The sequence below is a fragment of the Triticum aestivum genome, chromosome 5B (genome assembly GCF_018294505.1).
Source record: "Triticum aestivum cultivar Chinese Spring chromosome 5B, IWGSC CS RefSeq v2.1, whole genome shotgun sequence".
NCBI classification, from domain to species: Eukaryota; Viridiplantae; Streptophyta; class Magnoliopsida; order Poales; family Poaceae; genus Triticum; species Triticum aestivum.
The window spans coordinates 146,100,453-146,111,640 of record NC_057807.1 but is presented as its reverse complement, the minus strand read 5'-3'; the positions used below and the strand labels follow the sequence as shown (position 1 = coordinate 146,111,640).

The following is an 11,188-nucleotide window of genomic DNA, read 5'->3' as shown; positions in this document are numbered from 1 at the left end:
TTGAGCACTAAATTGAGCATAGGCTTCTAAGTCAACTTTCCATTTTCCCTTGTGAACAACAGAGAACTCCTCCTTGGCATTGTGTTTGGACAGGGCAATATGGTTGGCTGGGGCCTGATAAGTCGTCCCACTGATCATTATATCATTAGATTGCTGAGCCGGCTGAGCAGGACTTGGTGGTTTATCATTTTTTGGATCAACATCTATGGCATCTTGGGTAACGGGTTGGTCTTCTGAAGGAGGATCATCCATAACAGCTTCTGACACTTGATGCCAAGTCTCATTAGTGGCATGTTGTTCCTGATCGATATTTTTGGGCTCTTCACCCGGTTTGTCAATTTTCTGCTTTTTGCTGGGCTTTGCCATAGTACTGAAAAGGAAGCATAAGACAGAGTTAGTATGACAATTAAGTGCATGATTCAAAGCGAATAGACTTAATATTCTCACCCAAGCACAGTCTTGAAAGCCCGGATTCGAGTCCCAGTTGAGTTGCCGGAGGAGGAATGAGATGTTCCCTGATAGTTTGAATCAGACGGATTAAGAGGTTGTCAAAAAAGACCTGCCTTGGGATGAGATAAATCAGAAATATTTGAAACCTTCGGCCGACCTTGTGAGGTGCTGGGTTTTTGGTAAGCCGGAGGAAAGAATTCCGCCGCCACTATTCCGGGTTGTGCGGCGAGCTTCATGTTGCTGCTTCTTCAAAAGAATGTTGGGACCCAAATAAGCTAAAGGATGGGAAAATTTTACTTTCCGGCTTGCTTGACGAATTTTCTGCATTGGCAGAGGTTCAGAGTCGGAGGAAAGGATAGTTACCTCTTCAGCATTGGCTTGGATTCTCTTCGCATCATCTTGATAGTGATCATTATCAATAAGATGTACAAAAAAAGAGCCAAGGGAGTCAAGTGTTACCTCCGACTTGTCATCATCATCCTTATCATCCAAGTTGAATAACTCGGTAGGATTGCATTTCTTCTTAGCAGGCTTTTTGATAGCTTTGCTCTTCGTCCGGGTTTTCTTGGCCTGCTTATCCTGCAGCTTCCTAGTCCAAAAAGGTGAATCGACCTGCAAAAAGTTAAATGGGTATGAAAAGGCAATTGAAGGGAAGGTATGAGTCAACTGTGAAGTTGGTTAAAAGCTTATAGCTGGCGGTTTGTTAAGGACGTAGAAGGGATTCAATCCGACTTTGCTGTAGTCTTCCAAGCTCTCATTTATCAGAGTTTTGATCATATTATTGATATCTTCATCAGTCATTCCAATCTGATAGTGGTGTTGAGGATCTTTTAACTCGCTGGTGTACTCGCACATTAAGCCGGGTCGGCGGCTTAAAGGCAAGACTCTCCAGGCGACCCAACATCGAACCAGATCAATTCCAGTCAAGCCATTAGCCATCAAGGCTCGGATTTTTGAAAATACTGGCATATATTTCTTTTGTTCTACTATACTGATGCGATCTAGAAGACGATGCATGTTGCTAAGCCGGCTGGTGCGATAACCCTGCAGAGGATTTTCCCCTTCTGGTGAAGTGTCTTTGCAATAAAACTAGGCTTGGTTCCAGTGTTTGGGATGATTGGGCAGAGTGGCGGCTGGGAAAGTGGCTTCTTTCCATCGCTGTATAGAAATGCCGCCTAGCTCTAGGCTGGGCCCATCGGTGAACTCATTCTGGCGGTTTAAGTAACAAAACTCCTAGAATAATTCTATGGTGGGCTCCTGTTGAAGATACACCTCGCAGAATACTTGGAAGTTGCAGATGTTTGAAACGGAGTTTGGTCCGATATCTTGGGGATGAAGCTTGAAAAACGGTAGCACATCACAGAAGAATTTTGAGCCGGGAGGGCTCAAGCCCCAAATCATATGATCAGTAAAGACAATTACTTCACCATCCTTGGGCTCAGGAGGGGTTTCAGTGCCTGGAACCCTCAAATGGATGACATCTTTTTTGGCTAGGACGCCAGCCTGAACATATTCGTTCAAGTCTTCCTCGATGACCTGGGAAACAACCTAGTTGCAGGCAGTGACAATTTTGACCATTTTGAGGAAAAAGGCCTAAAAGAAAGCAATATTATCGGTTTAAGATTATGCTTTTAACACGGACCTGTTATTCAAAAATAAAGCGCTATAAACAACTGATGTGTTGAACCGGACAATGAACATTGAAGTACACGGATATTCATATTGGCGGTTTAAAAGGAGGCTAATGGTACCTATCAGGTTAAGGATTATGTTGTTAAATCGACCAAAGGTAAAAAGCCAAGTGCATGGTGCAGAATCAAATTATGAAAATAAATAAGCAAGCATGGTTAAGCCGGAAAGATTGTCGGATTATACAAAATATGAAGCGTATGATGGCAGCTTAAACGGGGCCTGATGTTGCATGATGGGTCTTGGTTTATTGTACAAACTGCCATAGTAGTTATGGTACTTCAAATGTATCGGTGAAAATTTTGTGAAGTGTTGGACAAACGGATTTTGCAGGCTAGAGCAATAATTTTGGATCTACCGCGGTTCAGAAAAAGCAGTAAAATTCTAAACCTAAGGTGGCGGCAGTAGAAAAGTTTGTGTGCTTTGATAAGATTTTCTATGGAGAGGAGGTATTCTGATGCTAAACTACTACCGCAAAAGTCTCACATCATGTTCAGATCAAAAGCTACTCGAACTAAAGGAGAAAGCAAAGAACGGCGAAGAACACCGATGAACAAGGCTAACTCTAATGCAGATCTGACGTATAAGGAGATGAATACTTATGGATGCAGATGGACAGCGGTGGGGCGCCGGCGTTCTCTGGTCCCGTCAGCTCGATGCAACAGCCTAAGTTGGTGCAGCGGACGAAGGACAGCGGCGACGGAGCTCGAGGCTGCAGAGGAGTTGTGAGAGGAAGATGAAGACGAGGAGGCAAGGGGGGAAATGATAAAGACCCCTGTCCCTATTTATAAGAGGATGGATACAAGGTATGCACGGGAATCGAGGAGGCCGAAATCTTCATGTGGCTATATGGATGCCTTGATTTTCGGGATGATTATTACATATATGGATCAGTTAAAGATGTTCTGGGCAGCGTGCAAAGTTAAAGTGAAATGACGTCATGGCGGGTTAACATAATTCTATGAGCTGACGTCATGGTGTGTTACAACAAATTCGTTAAACAGGCGATGCAAGATTTTGACAAGTTAGGTATTGAAGATTGATGTGAACAAGTTCAAATCAACATGGGGCCTAATGTTGGGGATATAGCTACTGGGTATGAACCGCCCAGGAGGGGCCGGGTTATACCATTGGGGACTTATCAATGAAGATGGCGGGTCATAGCAAGCCTATTGACGGCCCAAGACCCAGAGGTGACTTGAGGCCCAAGAGGATGAATCGCTATATGTATAACTTGTTTTGTAAGACAAGCTTATTTAGTCACCGAGCCGGACACGTTGTATATGAGCCAGTCGGGACTCTGTAAGCCACCGGGCATCAAACTGTGTATATAAAGGGGTGACCCGGCGGCGAGTTAAGGGCAAGAAACAAGAGATTGAGAACTAGGTCAAGCGTATTCGCTCCCTGGTAATCGAAATCAAAGCAATACAATCCCGAACTGGAGTAGGCCTTTACCTCCACCGCGAGGGGCTGAACCAGTATAAACTCTCTGTGTCCTTTTTCCCATTTAACCCCTTTAATCTAACCTAGTTGTGATGGCTCCACGACTAAGTCCTTACGCTAGGACATCTGTCGTGTTAAGTCCACGACAATTTGAGTTGTATGTTTTATATTGATGTTCCTATGGTGCCTTCCGTGCTGCGCACACGTGGAGGATTCCCGATGTAGGGTGTTGCAGTACATTCATGATTTCCTTATAGTGGGTTGCTTGAGGGACAGAAGCATAAACCCGGGTAAGGGGGTTGTTGCGTATGGGATAAAGGGGACTTGATACTTTAATGCTATGGTTGCGTTTTACCTTATTGATCTTTAGTAGTTGCGGATGCTTGCTAGAGTTCCAATCATAAGTGCATATGATCCAAGAAGAGAAAGTATGTTAGCTTATGCGTCTCCCTCATATGAAATTGCAATAATTACTACCGATCTTGTTAACAATTGCTTAGGACAATTCCGCACACCGACCCATCATTATTCCACACTCGCTATTTATAATATATAGTAATACATTCTAACTTTATACTAACAGAACCTACTTTTATATTTTAGATCTCTGATATCATGCAAAGCTATCCTCTTCATACCCACAACGTAGTTTTATTTCTTGTTTCTGGATGGAAGCACACATTCGGTGTACGTAGAGCTGTATCAGTGGCAGATAAGACTTGAGAGAATATTGATCTTACCTTTAGCTCCTTGTGGGTTCGACACTCCATACTTATCACTTCCATTGTTGGAAATTGCTACAATGATTCCTTGCACTTGAGGATTATCAGATATTTCTAGAATGAACAACCTGGTAAGGACTTTGTGAACAAATCATTGATATTATCACATGACTTTGCTTGCAAAATTTATCTTCCCACCTTTTTCAACTAATAGGAAAGGAAATACTTTAGAGTAATACACTTAGTAGTATTTCTCTATATTACCCGTCTGCACCAATGCAATACAAACAACATTATCTTGATCGATAATAGTGGGTGATTCCTAAGAATCAGTCCCACTTGAACTTTGAACGAAGCTCATCATTCTATGAAGTCACACGAACTCACATGATACTTCAGACAAGTCGACAATTTCAAAATGATTAGTGGATGTAGCCACTAAATATTGTCTTCCCGACTTTCAGTAGAAGGTAGTACTTCCTCGGGAAGACAAAACCAATCTGTGATCTGGGATTATAGGGTTTGATACATGCCCTACATCACAATATCTAACCATTATTATATCTTGATTTTTTTTCATAGAACAAACCAAGATATCTAGAGTCCAGAAGATATCTACAAATATTTTTTACACCAACCCAATGACTTTTCATTGGTGATGAGTTGTATTTAGCCAATAAATTCACTACAAATAATATACCAGGCCAAGTGCAGTTTTCTTGATACACTAGTGCTCCCATTGCACCAAGATATGAAAACTCAGGTCCAAACATCCTTTCATCACCACCCTTTGGTCTTAATGGATTTAATCTCTATGAAGAAATCTGACAACCATAGTTCTTGTTGGATATGATTTATCCATATTGAAGTATTCAAATACCTTATGGATAAATGTGGACTGATTAACAAGTATTCCCGAAGGAACATGCTTAAGTTTGAGACCCTGGCAAAGTTTGGTTTCAACCAAATCTTTTATCTCAAATTCCATCTTAAGATGATTTGCTTGTCTCATGCACTTATTGTGTAGTTCTAATGAAATTTAGATCGTCAACATACACATAAATTGTAAAAATCCTTCTTTAGATTTCTTGATGAATATACACAAGTAATGATGATTGTTTGAATAATCCTTCTAACAAAGGAACTCATTCAGTTGATTATAACACATGCATCGCAACTGCTTTAAGTCATACAAAGACCTTTAAAGCTTTACACAATACATGTTGTGATAAGCTTTCCATTTTGGTACCATCATTCCCTGAGTAACTATCATAGAGATATCTGAATCAAGTGACTCGTACAACTATACAGTCACACCATCCATCAGTTGGATATACAAATTCATTATTCACTGCTAGTGATATCAAATATAGGAATGGTATCCACTCATTACAGAAGAATATGTTTCATCCTAATAGATGATGGGTCTCTGTGTGAACCCCTGTGCTACAACCCTCACTACATGTCTCACCACCTCATGGTTATCATTCCTCTCATGAACAAAAACTCATTGTGCTTCCCTGGGGAACACATTCAGAGGAGTGGGTATTACTGATCAAGTCGATACCCCCTCTTCTTAAGAGCGAGTGCCTCCTCAATTTGTTGCCTTCATTTGGATCAACCAGAGCATTTAAGACGTTCAGCCATGCATAGACTTAGGTTATCCAAGGTCTTTTACAATTCTCGAGGAGAAATAAATATCAACATAATGTAGTCTTTCTATTATATGATTCTCCCAAATCCATATACATAGGAAAGATTTCATCAATACCTTTTTACTTTGTGATTTCCCACAACAACTAAGTCAAGGTATTCCAATGTCCCAACACCAAATTTTGTGCGCACACTCATGATGGGTCCTATATGTTGAACATCCTTCGGGTGTTCTCCAACCCTGGGTTGAATGTCAACATGAAGTTGACCTGCATTTACTATCAGAGGATTCCTCATTCTCCTAGGACACTTCCGTGGCGCCATGTCCTCTTGTATCCATATCCCCCCTCTTCGATGGCTGAGTGGATCTATGAGTCACATCCACTCTATTTGGCACATTCACTATGGAAACATTTTACTTGTCACACCCTTATACTTACACTACTTCAGGATGCTCTTAGGTTCTACGGTAGGGTGCGTCTGCTGCAAATTAAAAATTTCCTACCCGCAGAACAAGCAGGAACATGCTACAGGAATGGATAACAGATCGTTACCACTAGACGCGCAGTGTTGTGCAGTGGAAAAATAATTGGGGCAGCGCGTCCGCGTGGATCGTCTCCTCCTTGTCCGATCTCCCCCGAACAGCCGGTCGTTGGATCCCTCTTACAGGTTCACCGAAACAGCACAAGTGCGCCGCCTCTAATGGTATCCGCGCGTGCAGGAGGAACACCATGCGGCGGACTGCTAGGTCCGATCACACAGTCGGCAGTGAGTGGAGGTAGCTATTCACAACACACGCAAACCCTAGTGATAGCACCGAAGCGATCAACCCCATGAGTATGTTGCACCCCCACTTTATATAGGCATCCGTTGCAGGCTCAACACTTTGCCTCGCACGGATCCTCAAGCCCAAAGTCTATTCGGCCTGGATCCGAATCCGAGTTGGATCACTTCTGACTCGTGGAGTCAGACCGAGCCTCACAGGTTCCTTCCCTTAAGCGCGCGACCCCTTAGGTTCTCATTCACTTGGTCGCGAGTCAGATCACATCCGACTCGGCTAGTCGGTAGCGGCCTCTAGCAAAGCGTGCCGACTCCACGTGTCCGATGAAGCTGGTTAGGCGAGCCCGTACATCACACTTTTGTTCCCTTTTGCCACATGATATATGTTGTCGGGCTCAAGGCGAGTCTGTCATCCTTGTGCTAGCCCGACCTCTTTCTCGTTCCAGTGATGCCAACCACAAACTGGATTATCTCATAATCCATGTCGCATGGCCATGCTTATCTTGGTCGGATCACACGAGGGGTCCAGAGTATATCTCTCCTGATCGGAGGGGCAAATCCCATCTTGCTCGACCATGTCTCGCAGCATGGGTCTGGACAAGCCCGAAACCTACCTTTGTAACTACCCAGTCATGGAGTAGCGTTTGGTTGGCCCAAAGAAGGATGTCACCATCCCGAGTACATGCGCCAACTCAGATCATAGGACATAAAATGTATGTTGTACTAGAGACTCATAGATGACATATCGCTGCATCTCATAGTTGGGTCTGTCCGACTCGGACCTTATCTCAACTCGGATGTGACTATGTCGAATCCGACCAGATCCTTCCAAGTCCATATTATCCGGTTAGCATACAATGCTCCATGGCCAGTGAGACCAAGCCATCGACCGTGTCATATGCTAGTCTAGTTGGTTGCGCATCCACACATCCCTTTCGACTAGGGACCTTTTAGGACAGTCATCATACAATGCATAGTCCCACAAAAAGTCGCATACTTGATGATACTAGTAAGAAGCCCGTGCTACGCTACGGAATCATAAAAGTTCAGGTAGAAATCGTTTACATTATTTACTTAACCGTTAAAAGCCTACTGAACAATAAAAGATGTACCAAGACATCAATCAAAGTGATAGCATATTGTTGATAAGTACACATTGAGCAAAATCAAACATATGGTTTCTGGTCGATGAACCCCTTCGTCCAGGCCAAACGTTTTCTTCTCAATTTTCACCTTGCAGAAGACTTGTTGTTCTCCATGCCCAGCTTTCTCCTTGCTGTCCGTATTGAGGGAGACAGAGAGCATGCGGCAAATAGAAAATCCGTCCACCCACAGTTTGCAATTGCGACGACCCCGACCAGCTTTTGGTTAACACATGATCCACCTCTAGTCCGCACCCCATTAACTGCCACAAGAATCTGCATACAACACCACCATGAAGAGAAGCAATATTTTCATGCTTAGCTACATTGGCATTTATGAGGCCATGGAATTATTCGTCAAGCATAAAACTTGCTAGAGTGCATTACTTGTATCAGGATTTAAAACAGGGACCATCCACCTAAATACTGATAATAAAGCAGCAGCTCTGGACTATTAGAAACACTAATTTACAAAATTTTGAAGCTCACCTTTGAGATAACACGAATAACCTGAGTATATAATTACTCATGCATGAGCTTTGAAATGGTCAAGCATGTCGAGCATACAAGCTTCCTCTAATAAAGGTACTAGTAGAACGCTCGTGCGTTGCTACAGGCTATAATGCATACATAAATGAATCAAACAAATGATTAAGGTCACCTCTAAGGTCGAAGCTTATTTCTCCCTCATACATTATGGCATGTTTGAGGCTCCTCGAAATTCAACCATCTAGACAGTTGGAGATCCCCCAATCCAGATCATATGTGGGGAGAAATGTGATTGTCCGTACTATGGGCCATGCTATATATCTCCAATACGCAGGCCGAACACAAAAACCTATCCCATGACACACCCTTCTCCTTTTTCTGTCGGACCCTATCTTTCCCGCACGGCTTCCGGCTGCAGCGGGATATTTCTCGCTAGCTGGAGCCCTTTCTTTTAGAAACAGGTGACGCCCACCTCACCTTTGTTGTGTGTTGCCCGTGCATTGCTAAAGGGGCATATATATTCTAGTATTCAACATTAATTTTGTCTAATATATATTTTTTAGGGACAACTACATTTGAGCCCTTAGTTGTGTCACACCTGTTTGATTTGCCCCAAAATTCAAAAAACCCTCGTTTCTGTCCAGCTCGTTCCATCCTCTTATACTTTTGCCCTTTCACTGTTTGACCGACATTTTGAAAATTTCATAGCGGATTCATACTAACTCCAACAAACACAAATAAGATATCAAAATGTTCAGAACAACATCACCTATATGTGCATGTCATTTGCATTCATGAAAAAAGTGTTCAAAATCCCCCATCTTAGTTTGACCTCATATGATCTCAGCATGAATAGTAAAATTTAGAAAATGATAAAAAAATAAAAAAATCTGAATTTTTTTGTGGCAAACATTGACTAATAATTAAATAAACTAAATTCCTGACTTTGCAACAGGCTTCTACTGAAAATCTTACAAAGAATTGAGTGTTTGGGAGTTGTTCTAGGTACCTTGTGCTTGATTAAGGGTAGTGGTTGGTCGGCGGATGCAACAGCCTTTGGCCGTCCATGTGTTGTCAGCTGTAGTTCGTAGATCCGTCATGTGTACCCTGTGCCTCATCCGTTAATCGTCAAAGATGAGAAGCTCGATTCCTTTATGAACCCCGTACAACTACTTGTATTACCTGATGCACATGCAGACAATAGCTCCTAGTTAGCACTGAATAAAATTGTTTGCATCAGGGATTCACCAAGTAGTTTGTTTCCCGGCGAGCGACACACAAGTACATCAGGTAGATGGATTATAGAGGTTAAAAGTGCATCGATGTGTTCTTGGGAAAGGGAAAAGAAGAGGGCTGCTATACCTTGGCAAGTGGGAGGCGAGATGATCCATACCGGCGAGGCGCACCATGTTCTTGAGTCCGAATGGGTACGGCGGTTTGGCTCCGTCATGGAGGCGGTTTGGACACGCCAGTGTAGGAGTCCTTGATGGCCTGGAGCTCCATCTCCCACGACGTCTCGGTACGATCGCTAGCGTCACCGCCGCTGGTGGGACAGCGTCGTGGGCGGAGTATGTAAGTGCAGCGGCAACCGGTGTTTCGCTAGGGAGATTTTGATCCCGTTCAATCGCTAGGTAGGACGTGCACATGGATTGTTGGCAGAACATTGCATCAGGGGCCTTGAATAGGATGGCCGACCGTGGAGGAAAAATTGGATGACAGATCATAGGGTGTTGATTTTTCTGTGTACGCTAATCTGGCCGGCCTTTGGGGTAATTTAAGTTTGTTTAAGAGGAAGCGCTAGGAATCTGATTCCTTGTATGATGGATTTCATGTCGATACGTGTGATGGGCTTGTAAACGTGGCTTGGGCATTAGTATGTTCCTTAATCAGGGGCACAGTTACAAATGTTGACGCATCCAACATTTTAGGAAACTGATCCCTGATTTCTAGTAGGATATAATAAATCCTATAAATCACATTTTATTCCTAGTAACAAATCGCTCCTCGGTTGTTTCAATGGAAGCATTATTTCTGGTAACAAATTGCTCCCCGGTTGTTTCAATGGAAGCATTATTTCTGGTAACAAATCGCTCCCCGGTTGTTTCAAAGGAAGCATTTTTCATGCGATAGAAATCAGGAAGCATCAAATAGGTTCTCAAATACGTATTGAAAATATGCAGATGCCACTAATAATATTATCATAACCTGTTAACAAATTCCATGTGCGATCCTTCCATGTGGCATTTAGTTGCTTCATTGCCCTTTCATTGATGCTTTGATATGAGAAACACAAAATGACACATGCTTCCTTACATGTTTAATAAAGCTTCATGGCTCACCATTTGATGCTTCGGAACAAAAATGGTAACCGAAACTCTATTCAATGGTGTAGAAGCATCTCGATTTGGTGGAAGTTGCATCATACATTACAGAAGCATTTTTCTTATGTGTAGGAAGAAAAATAGAGTAATGTTCGATACACCATTGATAGGTAATTGAATTGCAGGTAGAAAGTATACCAATAATTTTACATATACATTTTGACCGAAGAAAATTATGCTTCCAAAAGAGTGGAAATTTGTTTCCAACAACAATCACTTGTACTTCCAATGTGAACAAAATCTGAATCACGTGTGGCTACTACACATATGGTATCCTTCAACCCGGCCAAATGCAAGACCGCTGGAGCACAGCCGACGTAGCACGCATGAGAGCATCGCTACCATGCAGCCACATTGAAAAGGGACCTCATGAGTCTATAGCATGCAGCCCCAATTACAGGCTTCAACGAGCAGAGCATGACCATACCACTTCAAACAA

At 42.7% G+C, this 11,188-nt stretch overlaps 1 long non-coding RNA gene across 1 annotated transcript; it reads right to left on the bottom strand.

Moving 5' to 3' along the window:
* Positions 1 to 7,740: 7,740 nt before the first annotated feature.
* On the bottom strand, positions 7,741 to 10,171 carry LOC123115865 (uncharacterized). The gene is made up of 3 exons (XR_006456785.1): positions 9,731 to 10,171; positions 9,378 to 9,550; positions 7,741 to 8,155 (listed from the first exon to the last, which is right to left on the bottom strand). It is a non-coding gene; the product is annotated as an uncharacterized lncRNA (long non-coding RNA).
* Positions 10,172 to 11,188: the final 1,017 nt, after the last annotated feature.